The following is a 15151-nucleotide window of genomic DNA, read 5'->3' on the forward strand; positions in this document are numbered from 1 at the left end:
AGCTTGGCTTTTAATTGAGCACATTTATAGACTTTTATTCACTACTGCTTTTTGTTTTAGATTGACTAGTCATGAGAAAAATGAAGTACACCATCTTTGAATTCTATTGTTTTGTGTATCAGGATGTAATAAAAGACATCTGGTCCTTATAAGGTCTACAAATAAGAACAAACTTAAAACAATCTCAGATGAACAACACAATAGAAATTTCACTGTCATTTATTTATCAAAAAGTAGGACAAAATAGAGAAACAGTGGGGGAAAAATTAAGTGCACCCCATGAATCAATAGTCTGTAGAACCACCATTAGCAGCAATAAGTTGAAGTAATAATTTTCTTTGTGATTTTATCAGTCTCTGGGGACTTCTCGGTCATTCTAGGGGATGCTTTTCCCACTCTTCTTTAGAATGTTGCTTGAGTTTACAGAGGATTGTGGGCTTTGGTCTACAGTATGCACAGCTTCCCCTGCCACACCATTTTAATTGGGCTGAGGTCTGGACTGGACCATTGCAACACCTTGATTCTGTTCTTTTTTAGTCATTCTGATACTGATTTGCTGTTTGCTTGCAGTTGCATCCAGTTGCATTACCCATTTTCAAACAAGCTTTAGATTTTGGATAGATGGCCTTACTTTTGCATCTGGAATGCTTTGGTATACAGAGGAGGTAATTGCCGATTCTATAACTACAAGGTGCTCAGGTCCCGTGGCTTTAAAACAAGCTCAAATCATCTCCCCTCAACCACCACGCAAAGCAGTTGGTATGAGGTGTTTGTGCCGATATTCTGTATTTAGTTTTCATCCAAATGTGGTGCAGATCCTTGTGGCCAAACATCTCCACTTTGACCTCATGTGTCCACAGGACATTGTACCACAAGTTTTGTGGTTTGTTTAGATAAAATTTTGCAAGCTTTAACCCTGCTGCCATTTTTATTTTAAACAAGAGGTTTTATACTAACAACTCGTCCAAACAAGCCATACCTGTCAAGAGTTTTTCTAATTATACTGCCTTGGTAACTGAAGCCTTTTGAGTCTGATCTGTACCTTTTTTGAGTTTTTTGCACTCTGGGGTGAATTTGCTGGGAAGTCCACAGCTGAGAAAATGATCAAATGTCTTTTAAAGGGGTTGTTCATTAATAGGACAACTTCTTCTTAAACTAAATGTTCGGCCTCGATAAAATAATAGTCTATACTCAACTCCCGTGTCGGCGCCGTTCCCACGGTGTCGTCACTCGCTCTCCCCGGGGCTGTGATACGCGCTGGCATCACTGTCTCCACCTTCAGACAAACTGAACATGAAGTGGAAGCCAGGAATCCGCTAGTGCCGGCACCGTTGGAATGGAGCTGGCATTGGAGGCGAGTATAGGCTTTATTATGTTATCGGGGCAGAACATGTAGTTTAACAATGAGTTGTCCTAGTAGTGGACAACCCGTTTAAATGTTTTCCACTTTCTCACTGTAGAATGATAGACTCAAAATAGTTTGGAAATGGCTTTTAGCCTTGTCAGAGTGATGTCCAGCAATGATAGCTTCTCTAAGATCATTGTTTGTGATTTTCATCCTTGGCAGTGTGGTAGCGCATATCTATTGGCCCCAGACCAGCATTCTGCATTTTCTCCTATGCTTCATTGGGGGACACAGGATCATGGGTGTTATGCTGCTTGCCACTAGGAGGACACTAAGTAAACACATAAAAAATTAACTCCTCCTCTGCAGTATACACTTCCTCTCTGGCCAGTAATGACCCAGTTCTTGCTTAGTGTCTGTAGGAGGCACTTGGGTCTGTTTTCAGACCCCAACGCTTTTTTTCCCCATTTTTTATTCTTATTTTTCTTTAACGGAGTGAAGGGGGCGACGGATTCCTTTTAGGGTCCGCTCTCCCCCGAAACATCAACAGGCGAGATCGTGGAGTATACCTCCCCGTATCCTCTCCTGCGACGCACGGGGCACGCTCCCCATTCCTGTATCACGGCGAACACATGTTGGCCCAACTTCATGTTCATCTCCGGGGCCACGACAGCTGAGGATGGACTGCTTATGGTGTTACAGTCTTGGACGCAGGACGCACAGCAGCGCAGGCCCACCAATGGTGTCAATAGCCCCACTATTGCAGAGGGTACTCTCCATCTTCCGCTTAGGGACGATGGATTGGGCATTTACCCTCAGGATCCAGAGCGCACAGCAGCGGCAGCGTCCGTGAGTATGAAGCCATGCGCTCCTGCCGTTCGTGTCCCCGTGCTATGGAGGTGCGGGTCCTGGTCCCTGGGGAGAAGTAGCCGCTGGCTTGTTACCAGCGGCGGTTGGCCGGCGCATGTCCGCTGCACGGGAGGCGCCGCTCGTTACTCACTTTCAGCCGGCGCCCATCGCCGGCAGGGTCCAGGAAATTTAGCCCCCGGCTTTCTGCCGGACTAGGCCCTATTTCCTTGGCACCGCCAGAGATCCGCCCACGCTCCTGGCGCTTCTCGGCCTGAACGAGAGGCGCCACTGGTAATCTCGGGGGACATATTGCCTGCCAGCATCTGCAGTGGACTCACAGCTAAAAAAGCCTCTCCTAGTGGTCTTCCTTCTGCAGCCCCTCATCTATTACAGAAGTGCCAAGCCTAGCCTTTTTCTTCCCTTGGGACACAGGCACAAAACCGTGGGTAAGCTGCTTCACCGCTAGTAAAAAGCTTAACCGCTTCTCTGCACTCATAGCCCGGCTATCGCAGTTTATTGGAGAGAATAGACATACACTATGTCTCAATCTAAGGAGGCAAAAAGGAGCAACAAAAAACACACTGTGTTTTTTACTTCATGTGCCACTTGCAATTCTACTTTGCCACGTGCCCACAATACTCCTTTGTGCACGAACTGTGACCCGGCCTGAGCGCAGCCACCTTCCGCCACCACCTCCAATGTCCCCCCCGACCCCGCCAAGCCTATCCCTCCGGAGTGGGCCGCTTCCTTGTCACGATCTATGGATTCCTTGGCTGAGGCATTTGACTCTCTCTGGGGATCCTCCCTAAGTAAGATCCCCCCCCGTCGACCGCGGCGGAATCTGGCGCCGATACGGAGCCGTCCAACCACAGGAGGCGTACTACATCACGGGAGGCTCGGGGTTCCAGGAAAAGAACCCATGCCTCGCCCCCGTACACGCTCGAGCTTTGGCATCTGCGAGCTCAACCTCTCACTCCTCTTCCCCTGAGGGTCGCAGCGCACATGACTCGGAATACGAGTCGGAGGAATCCTTAACCCAAGCCTCCTCGATCGGTCAGGAGATGCTTGACTCCCTTATTGAGGCAGTCAACAAGACGCTGATGGTGGACGAGGAATCCGTATCCACTCAGGAACACGTCGTGTCTTTTAAGAAGACTAAACGCATCCAAAAGATATTTGCCAATCACCCTGAGTTTAAGGACATTGTCCAAAAACACAGGGAACACCCAGATAAGCGATTTACGGCTCAAAAACTACGGAAGCCAAATATCCTTTCGCCATGGACCTAATGAAGGAGTTGCTGCACTCTCCTTCTGTGGATCCTGCCGTATCGCGACTCGCATCCAAAACAATCCTGTCTTTGTCCGACGGTTCATCAGCCAAAAACCCTACTGACCGTCAAATTGACTACCTGGCTCGCTCACTCTTTGAGGCCTCAGGAGCAGCACTCCTTCCATGTTTCGCCGCTACCTGGGTGGCTAAGTCAATGGTTGCCTGGGCAGAGGTGTTAACCTCTACCGTCCATGACAGTAATCTTCCCCCGGAAGCAGCCAGATTCGCTAACCAGATAGCTCAGGCCGGGGACTTTGTAGTTAACGCTTCCGTAGATGCGGCTAATTGCGCAACGCAAGTGGCCGCAAACGCAGTCTCCATCAGGAGCGCCCTGTGGCTCCGGGATTGGCGAGCAGATTCTGCTTCTAAGAAGTCGCTGACTTCTTTACCTTACCAAGCTGGTCGTTTATTTGAAGAGAAACTAGACCAAATCATTTCTGACGCTACCGGAGGGAAGAGTAAATTTCTTCCCCAGCAAAGACCTACCTGGCCTTTTCGGAATCAACAACAGTCTCGATTCCGGCCCTTTCGTAACAACTCTAGTTGGTCCTCCACTTCCTTTGCTTCCGGTTCGGGACAGCGGGGAGACAGAATCTCCCAGGTGTCATACAGACCTAACCGTTCCTGGAAACCCAGACCGAGGCCTTCTGTCCCTAAGGGACCCAGATCCCTTAAACTTTCTACGCAGTGACTCATCGATGTGTCCGGCGGACACTGACACAGTAGGTGGACGTCTTTTTTCGTTCCGTCAAGCTTGGCTCTCGGTCGTTCACGACGAGTGGGTCAGAGAGCTCGTGTCCTCCGGATACAAGATCGAGTTTTCTTCCCTTCCCCCCACACATTTCTTCCAGTCCTCTCCCCCCAAATCAAGGGCATCAGGTTTTCTTCAGGCCATACAGGCGCTTCGAAGGGACGGTGTTATTATTCCGGTCCCTCAAGACCAAAGGTTCAGGGGGTTTACTCGAACCTATTCGTGGTTCCAAAGAAGGAAGTGACTCTACGGCCCATACTAGACCTCAAGCTGTTAAACAAGTTCGTACGGGTTCGACACTTCAGGATGGACTCGCTCTGTTCCCTTGTCGCGTTCCTGGAAAAAGGAGAGTTCATAGCATCCATAGACATCAAGGATGCTTATCTCCACATCCCGATTTTTCCCTCTCATCAGTAGTTCCTGCGCTTCGCATTCCGGGATGAACACTTGCAGTTTGTGGCCTTGCCCTTCGGCCTCGCCACCGCCCCCAGAGTTTTCACCAAGGTCATGGCAGCTGTCATGGCCATTCTTCACGCTCGGGGAGTGGTAGTTATTCCGTATCTGGACGACCTATTAATCAAAGGTCCGTCCCATTCTGCCTACGAGGAGTCTGTAAGTATCACCGTGGATTCTCTTTCTCGCCTGGGCTAGAAAATCAACTTCGAGAAATCATCTCCAGTGCCGACTCAGCAAATTTCCTTCCTGGGCATGATCCTGGACTCTTCCCGCGGTTAGTCGTTCTCCCTCCAGAGAAGATCTTGTCCTTACAACAGGGAGCGCGCAGGCTCTCCTGCCCAGTCCCTCACTCCATTCGTTTCACTATGCGCATCCTCAGGAAAATGGTTGCAGCGATGGAAGCCTTTCCATTTACGCAGTTCCATCTCCGTCCCTTGCAACAGGCCCTGCTGTTGGCCTGGGACAGGAGCCCGTTCTCACAATTCAGGCAGACCCTCAGGTGGTGGACGCTGAAAGCTTCTCTGAACCATGGGAAATCCTTCCTCCCGGTGCGCTAGTTAGTGGTGACCACCGATGCCAGCCTTTTGGGCTGGGGCGCAGTTTTCAACCACCACACGGCACAGGGTCGTTGGTCCACACGAGAGTCGCGTCTCCCAATCAATGTCTTGGAAATTCGAGCGATCCGATTTGCCTTACGCAATTTTCACCACCTTCTCGCAGGCTATCCCATTAGGATCCAATCCGACCACGCCACATCGGTGGCGTACATCAACCGGCATGGGGGAACCCGCAGCAGGGCGGCCAGGCGCGAAGTCTGTCACATCCTACATTGGGCTGAGACCAACCATTCGCTCTTCTCGACGATCCACATACCAGGTGTGGAGAATTGGGTGGCGGACTTCCTCAGTTGCCAAGGTCTCGCCGCGGGCGAGTGGTCCCTCCATCCTGAAGTCTTCCAGCAAATTTGCCTTCGATGGGGGACTCCGGATGTGGATCTCATGGCCTCAAGGCTTAACAACCAGGTTCCCCAGTTCATTGCTCGATCCCGCGATCCACGCACCATCGGAGCAGATGCTTTGGTTCTGTCATGGCATCGGTTCCAGATGCCGTACATCTTTCCTCCTCTTCCCCTGCTCCCGAGGGTCATCAAGAAGATCAGGGCAAATGGGGTTACCGGTGATCCTTGTTGCGCCGGACTGGCCGCGCCGAGCATGGTACGCAGAACTCATCCAAATGGTCGCCGACACCCCCCGGCGGCTTACAGATCGCATGGATCTTCTCTCACAGGGCCCGATTTACCACCAGAACTCCGGGGCCCTGTCTTTGACGGCGTGGCCATTGAATCCTGGATTTTAGCCCAAGCCGGATTCTCTCCAGGGGTGTCTTCTACCATGATTAGTGCTAGGTTCTATTCCAGCAAAAAATCGCTTCCAGACTGCAGGTTAAGACGTTCATTCAAGGAGTCTCCCGGGTGGCTCCTCCCTACAGAATGCCATTGGCTTCATGGGATCTGAACTTAGTTCTCGGAGTTCTTCAAGAGGCCCCTTTCAAACCATTGCAGGAAATCTCGCTGACCCTTCTTTCATGGAAAGTGGTCTTTCTAGTGGCGATTACGTCAATTAGGCGAGTGTCGGAGTTTGCGGCACTCTCCTGCCGACCCCCTTTTCTGATTTTTCACCCAGACAAGACAGTTTTGAGGACTTCCCCCTCTTTCCTGCCTAAAGTTGTTTCCTCTTTTCACCTAAATGAGGACATTGTCTTGCCTTCATTCTGCCCGGCACCAACCCATCGTATCGAGAAAGCTCTCCATACTCTTGATGCAGTTAGGGCTCTTCGGCGGTACATATCTCGGACAGCTCCCTTCCGTAAGTCGGACGTCCTCTTCGTGCTCCGGAGGGACATAGGAAAGGTCTAGCTGCCTCCAAGGCCACTCTAGCCAAGTGGATTCGCTCAGCTATCCAGGAATCCCACTGCGACAGGAACACTCCTGTCCCAGCGGGGATTAAGGCGCATTCGACTCGGTCAGTGGGCATCTCTTGGGCCATTCTTGGGCCATTTGACACCAGGCGTCAGCACAACAGCTTTGCAAAGCTGCGACTTTGTCCAGTCTGCATACTTTTACGAAGCACTATCACATTCATACCCAATCTTTGGCAGACGCCGCCGTTGGCAGGCGCATTCTTGCAGCTGGCGGTATCTCAGTAAGCCAGTGGTACTTGGGGTTTTAGCAGTTCAATTGCTCCCCACCAAGGGACTGCTTTAGGACGTCCCATGGTCCTGTGTCCCCCAATGAGGCGTAGGAGAAAAGGAGATTTTTGTTTACTCACCGTAAAATCTTTTTCTCCGAGCCAATCATTGGGGGACACAGCACCCCACCCTGTTAGCCTATTGGCTTGTTGCTTGTTCTTTAAGTTTTGACATAGTTTATTTGTCTTGGTTTTTCAAACTCCTACTGCTTTGCTACCGAATTGGGTCATTACTGGCCAGAGAGGTGTATACTGCAGAGGAGGAGTTAATTTTTTATGTGTTTACTTAGTGTCCTCCTAGTGGCAAGCAGCATAACACCCATGGTCCTGTGTCCCCTAATGAGGCGTAGGAGAAAATGCAGAATGCTGGTCTGGGGCCAATAGATATGCGCTACCACACTGCCAAGGAAGAAAATCACAAGCAATGATCTTAGAGAAGCTATCATTTCTGGACATCACTCTGACAAGGCTAATAAAGCCATTTCCAAACTATTTGGAGTCTATCATTCTACAGTGAGAAAGTGGAAAACATTTAAACGGGTTGTCCACTATTAGGACAACTCATTGTTAAACTACATGTTCTGCCCCGATAACATAATAAAGCCTATACTCACCTCCAATGCCAGCTCCATTCCAACTGTGCCAACACTAGCGGATTCCTGGCTTCCACTTCATGTTCAGTTTGTCCGAAGGTGGAGACAGTGATGCCAGCGCGTGTCACAGCCCCGGGGAGAGCGTGTGACGACACCGTGGGAACGGCGCCGACACGGGAGTTGAGTATAGACTATTATTTTATCGGGGCCAAACATTTAGTTTAAGAAGAAGTTGTCCTATTAATGAACAACCCCTTTAAAAGACATTTGATCATTTTCTCAGCTGTGGACTTCCCAGCAAATTCACCCCAGAGTGCAAAAAACTCAAAAAAGGTACAGATCATTGGCTCGGAGAAAAAGATTTTAAGGTGAGTACACAAAAATCTCCTTTTTGTCTAGTTTTTGTTAAATAAATAATGACGCAGTGTAATTTATCTTGTTGTTCATCAAAGGTTGCATTCACCTAATTTTAAGATTTCTTTAATTATGTCCTGATTAGTGTTGAGCATTCCGATGCTGCAAGTATCGGGTATCGGCCGATACTTGCTGTATCGGAATTCCGATACCGGGATTCCGATACTCTTGTGGTATCGGGTATCGGGTATCGCAACAACATTAATGTTAAAATGTGTAAAAGAGAGAATTAAAATAAATATCGCTATACTCACCTCTCCGACGCAGCCGGGACTTCAGCGAGGGAACCGGCAGCGTTGTTTGTTTAAAATTCGCGCTATTACTTGGTTACGTGAATTCCCGGCTTGTGATTGGTCAGGTCGGCCACGTTGCCGGGACGCGGACCAATCACAGCAAGCCGTGACGAAATTACGTCACGGCTTGCTGTGATTGGTCCGCGTCCCGGCAATATGGCCGCCCTGACCAATCACAAGCCGTGACGTCACGGGAGGCTGGACACGCGCCCATTTTAAAATGAGCGCGTCCAGCCTCCCGGCTTGTGATTGGTTGACCGCGGCGCAACCAATCACAAGCCGTGACGTCACGGGAGGCTGGACACGCGCCCATTTTAAAATGAGCGCGTCCAGCCTCCCGGCTTGTGATTGGTTGACCGCGGCGCAACCAATCACAAGCCGTGACGTCACGGGAGGCTGGACACGCGCCCATTTTAAAATGAGCGCGTCCAGCCTCCCGGCTTGTGATTGGTTGACCGCGGCGCAACCAATCACAAGCCGTGACGTCACGGGAGGCTGGACACGCGCCAATTTTAAAGTGAGCGCGTGTCCAGCCTCCCGTGACGTCACGGCTTGTGATTGGTCAGGGCGGCCATATTGCCGGGACGCGGACCAATCACAGCAAGCCGTGACGTAATTTCGTCACGGCTTGCTGTGATTGGTCCGCGTCCCGGCAACATGGCCGACCTGACCAATCACAAGCCGGGAATTCACGTAACCAAGTAATAGCGCGAATTTTAAACAAACAACGCTGCCGGTTCCCTCGCTGAAGTCCCGGCTGCGTCGGAGAGGTGAGTATAGCGATATTTTTTATTTTAATTCTTTCTTTTACACATTTATATGGTTCCCAGGGCCTGAAGGAGAGTTTCCTCTCCTTCAGACCCTGGGAACCATCAGGAATACCGTCCGATACTTGAGTCCCATTGACTTGTATTGGTATCGGGTATCGGTATCGGATTGGATCCGATATTTTGCCGGTATCGGCCGATACTTTCCGATACCGATACTTTCAAGTATCGGACGGTATCGCTCAACACTAGTCCTGATAAGTAAAATCATAGAATTTTAAAGTTTTAGGTTATAGGTGTTTCTCATGATTATACTAGTCATGATTGGCCGCAGACAATCAAGCTTTGGTCTAGTAATCCTGTTTTTGCAGGAAAAGCCTCCTCTGGTTTTATCGGCATTAAACATGACCTAATTTCTCATTTTTTCACTTACTGATCAGTAACTAGCATTGATTTATCCTCATTCTCTGTTTGAACATGCACTTGCTTTACAGTGAAGACAAAAGTACTATTTTTGGAACAAGAACTGGCAAAGGCTTTGTCCCATGATAGCTATGCAGCGCTTATCTCTGCGGGAACAGCAAGGGAAGAGGAAGAGTGATGGTCTAATAGTATAATAGTGGAATCTATTGCTGAGCAGGGACTATGGGGAAGTCCAAAGTGTGAAAAGGTCAAATCCTGATGTTTTTTCCATGCTTATTTTCCGCATATCATTTATCTGTACACAGTATAACAATACCAGTTCAGAGTTTACTCTCTCATTATGTTGTCAGCATATCTGTAACTATGAAACACACTTTAGTATGCAGTGGTAGTTATTTCTTTTATGTGCAGGCCTGAGTGCTCTCTAATACTGAGAAAAGCCCAGAGCCCCTGCACTTACATGGTTTGCTATGCGGTGGGCTACGGGAAAATGGCTGCCGGGGGCGGCGCATGTGCAGATGCAGGTCTCTGCACCAAGATCTTGAACAGTGGAGGTTAAGATAAGGTCTGGAAGACCAAATTTCAGTGAGGGCTGCTCAAAGGATTGCTAGAGAGGAAAATCAGAACCCCGCTTGACTGCAAAACACCTTCAGACAGATTTAGCAGACTCTGGAGTTGTAGTACATTGATCTACTATCCAGAGACACCTGCACAGATAATGCTCTTCATGGAAAAGTCATCAAAAGAAGATCTCTCTTCTCATGCTCACCATAAAATTCAGCATCAGAAGTATGCAAAAGAACATTTAAATAAGCCTGATGCATTTTTTTGGAAACAAGTCCTGTGGGCCAATGAGGTTAAAATAGAACTCTTTGGCCACAATGATCAAAGGTATGTGCAGAGAAAAAAGGACACAGAATTTCATCTCGCCAACCATTAAGCATAGGAGTGGATCAATCATGCTTTGGGATTGTGCTGCAGCCAATGGCACAGGGAACATTTCACGGGTAGAGGGAAGAAAGGATTCAATGAAATTTCAACAAATTCTTGATGCAAACATAACATAATCTGTTAAAAACCTGATGTTGAAAAGAGAATGGCTTCTACAATTGGATAATGATATTAAACACACATCAAAATCCACAATAGATGCAAGCTGAAGGTTTTACAATGGCCCTCACAGTCCCCTGATCTGAACAACATTGAAAGATGACCCAGGAATCCCACAGAACTGGAAGAATTTTTCAAGGAAGAATGGATGAAAATCACTCAAACAATATTTGAAAGACTTTTGGCTGGCTACAATGATCCTAAACACACGCCAAAATCCACGATAGACTACCTCAAAAGCCACAAGCTGAAGGTTTTACAATGGCCCTCACAGTCCCCTGGTCTGAACATCATTGAAAATCAGTGGCAAGACCTCAAAATAGCAGTGCATGCAAGATGCCCCAGGAATCTCACAGAATTGGAACAATTTTCTAAGGAAGAATGAATGAAAATCCCTCAAACAAGAATTGAAAGTCCTTTAGTTGGCTTCAAAAAGCATTTACAAGCTGCGATACTTGCAAAAGGGGATACTACAAAGTACTAACGATGCAGGCTAAAATACAAAATGTGTCATCTTTAACTTAAGGCCTTTTAGAGACCATTTTATTTTAAACTTGCTTAACTGTTCACAATAACAGTAATTTTGACCAGGGGTGCCCAAACTTTTACATACCACTGTATATTATCGCTACTTTTTTGTCTCTCATGTAAATAATGCAACCACTGCCCAGGCCATGCATTTAGCCCCCTTCTCTGTACCGCAGGAGGTCACTTGGCTGCTAGCAATAATAGTTTTAGTAATAGTACAAATATATATGACAAGGAGGTGTCGCTGTACAGAGTGTACGGAGATAAAAGAGGGAGGCAATGTACAGGTTGAGCTGCGGGAGCATTGGCGGCAGCCCAGGAGTTTATAAAGACAGAAGCCTAGACATCTCCTTTAAGTGTGTATCTTATTGATAGCACAACCATTATGTACCACCACCCTTCTGAATCATAAGGCGTCTTCACCTTTGCTCCCTGCTGCAGGTTAGTTACAAGCGGAGCACATTAGTCACCTCCTCACGTATGCAGCGCTGCACATATACCAGGAGATATAGCAGGGAGCATGTATTATTTATTTGTGGATCTGTTTCCGCGCAGAACATGAGCTGTGTAATCAGACTGTTCTTCTCCTTCCTCCCACCATTCTCAGTTGACATTCCTTGTCATGCCCCCACTCTTTGTCAGCGGAAATGTGCTGGCACTGTCCCTCATAACACATACATGCTGCCATGAAAACCGCCAGTCCTTAAAGGGGAATGTACCCATATCCTCACATTACTGGATGTGTGCAATTCTCAGCAAATAATAATACTGTTATAGTACAAAGAGAAGATGGTTATCTGCATTAAGACTGCTACTTTCTACTCTGGTACTTGTAGTTCCACATAACACAGTTTTTTTCAAGTAAGTGTTTATAATTTTATACATCAGGTAGCTATGTACACACACTAGTCTGTATATTGTTCCCAAGAGATCTCAGGTTGTATTTGTTAACATCGGGTGTGTATGCGTGCGTGGATGGCAGTTTCCATGTCAATGACCATAGGACATACATGGTGTACACAGTCCCATTTACATGTTCAGATTTCTGAATATTGATAATATAATTGGTCATTTAAAGGGAATCTATCAGCAGGCTTTTGCTATGTAATCTGAGGGCAGACTGAGGTAGAGGCCGAGACAGAGATTTCAGAGATGTGTCACTTATTAGGCTGCGCGCTGTTGTTTCCATACAATTAATATTTTATCATCTGGAGATTATCGATGCAGCACTAGGTGCCCACATGCCAAGTGGTTCACTCACACTCTTTTCTTGGCTATATTACTTTTTTTTTCTGTAAAACATGTTTTCATTGCGTAAAAGTAAAAACTTAAATCGTAACCGTATTTTAAAAATCAGTACTACACATGAAAATAAGTAACTTTGTAATATATGTTATCAGAGAAAACGGCTTCTTTCTTTGCCAGAGTTGATCAGTCATTATCAAAATGCTCAATTTTTGTGTAAAATCTGTATTCAGGTAAGACTTTCCCATTACTGAGAGAGGAGATGGCGGCTGCTCCTGGGGAGAGTCTATGTAGAAGGAGGAGGGAGGAGCTAGAGGCAGATTTTACACAAGAATTGAGAATTTTGATTAATGACTGATCAAAAAAAGTTACCAATTTTCATATATACTATGGATTTCTGTAATAAAAATTAAAACAACGGTAACACTTTTTAAAAAAAAAATAGAAAATTCAGTAAATGGTGACATAAAAATGCTGGGCACAGTGGGTGAATGGTGGGTTATTGTTGCATAAAACCCAAAATATTAATAAAAGCTAATACATATGTACCACAAAATGCTGCTATTAAAAAATAACTCATCCTACAAGGCAAAACTATTTTCAGTGAAGTGAGTGACAGAAGACTTGGTAGATAACAGAAAAACTGTACTATCACAAGTATGGAATATATTAAAAAGTTAAAGGGAGTCTGTCACCCCCGAATTGCAAACTGAGCTAATTACACAGTTATGTGGGGGACTTAGCCTATATAAAAATCATATTAGCAGTATACATTTCACTTGTCGTTAGTTTGAAAACTGTTTCTATGCCATATGTAAATGAGGGGCTCTGCTGCACCCTTGGTGTGGCCACAAGCTCGGTGCACCATTAGGCCACCCTCAGTTTGCATACTGAGCAGCTCCCTGACTCTGATTGGCACACTATCATATAGTACTATCTATGAAGCATCTTCCATTGTGTTCAGTGCTGCCATCTTGTGGATTAATTAAGTCATTTAGTAAATATAATTTTGTTCAATTTACTTATCTAATGTATTTCTGGGTGTTTTAGGTTATTTTATAATTAAAGGGGTTTTCCACATTCATCTTTTTACTAATTCATTGAAACAGTGTTAAAAATAATCAAATCATCCGTACTCACCCTCCCCAGGTCCAGATCTGTGTCTACACATCTACTCTGGTGAATATTTACCAGCAACAACACTGCAGCCAATCACTGGGCTGACACAAAACGCTGAGCTGAGTGATTGGCTGCAGCACTGCTGATGTGATGTCACTGCTAGAGCCAGTAAACAATCACTTGAGAGGAGTTAAATAAAAACAGCGTTATATACTGAACTACTTAATGCCAAACTAAGGCATTTCTGGATCCATCAGGATGTGTCTGGTTTTTATTAGCCAGGATGGTAGCAAATACTTGTCGTATTAAAGAGGTTAAAAAAACAGTCCTATTGGTCCTTGTGACATGTCCTGCAGCAATGATATCCTGACCATGTGTATGTGACTGCTACAGCCAATCACTGGTCATATTCTGGCAATGTTATCATAACCACTGAGGCCAGTGATTGGCTGCAGCGGTCATATGGTAAACACACAAGGCCCGATTCATTAAGACTGGTCTTGTGCTCGCCAGTCTTATTGTAGGAAGCGCTGGCGTAAAACACTTTGAATTCATTAGGTGGCGCTCACCACTTAGACACGTGTTACATCTGCCGAACTCGGCTATGTTACTTCCAAAAGAGTCTGACGTTCATTTCTGGCATAATTTACGCCATTAAAATGGCGTAAAATGTGATGAATTTTTCGGGCGTGCTACGTCGCGCCCCTGGTCCATTACACTCCTGTGTATGGGAAAATAGGCTGAGATGGCTGGTGGCGGACTGGTCGGTCGAAGCACCGTTTGCCTGACAGCCATCTACTGTGTATGGCCACCTTTAAACTTCTTAAAAATCTGATAAAAACAGGTTTCACTCACCCCGTCCATTTTAGGGACTTACTAGGGTTCAGTCAAATAGCTTTTTCATTTGGTTTCCCACTGCAAACAAAGCAGAGACTCACGGATATACTAAGACCAACAGATCTAATGCCAGTCTAAATAAAAGAAGTATCGTTTCTCCTTGTGGAGATCGACATGCTAAGCATGACGAGATGAGGAGACTTAAAGCCGCAATGCTCCTCTGGGTAATATGCTAATTATGCAAATTGTATCTTTTGAGAGGAAGAGAGCTAGAACTCTAGTGCCACCTATTGGAAGGTAGCAATCCTACAAGCCAATGCTGACCCTTTAACGAGCCTTGTCACATGACTTAGGATAATAGCCAAACCAGAATCTCAGTTTGCAGACACTGTGTTTCGGGGTACTGCCCCTCGTCAGTGCAAAGTGGAGATCTGGTTTGGCTGTGTGAGAGGCATCAGACCGTTATCCAAGAAGTATCGTTTCTCTTTGCGGAGATTGACATGCTAAGCATGCCGAGATGCGGAGACTTAAAGCCGCAATGCTCCTCTGGGTAATATGCTAATTATGCATTGACTTGTAGGATTGCTACCTTCCAGTAGGCGGCACTAGAGTTCTAGCTCTCTTCCTCTCTGAACAGTCTAAATAAAAACATACTGATTTGTGCCAAATTTGATAAAAGTCGCACACTCCAGCTAATTGGGAAAATCACATTTACACCTGATCTGAGCTCCGTATAGTTTCACCATCTTCAGTCTTTTCCTTAATAAATGCGACTAAAACTTCGTCTTACAGACCTCGCCACTTTTCAGTTTTGTCAAGTGCAGAGAAGTGCTGCCAATTTGT

At 46.4% G+C, this 15151-nt stretch overlaps 1 protein-coding gene across 4 annotated transcripts in view; it reads left to right on the plus strand.

Moving 5' to 3' along the window:
* Positions 1 to 15151, plus strand: part of WIPF3 (WAS/WASL interacting protein family member 3) — a 56225-nt gene that overhangs the window by 21602 nt on the left and 19472 nt on the right. The window lies entirely within an intron of this gene.

Source organism: Ranitomeya variabilis, chromosome 6 (assembly GCF_051348905.1).
Source record: "Ranitomeya variabilis isolate aRanVar5 chromosome 6, aRanVar5.hap1, whole genome shotgun sequence".
Lineage (NCBI taxonomy): Eukaryota > Metazoa > Chordata > Amphibia > Anura > Dendrobatidae > Ranitomeya > Ranitomeya variabilis.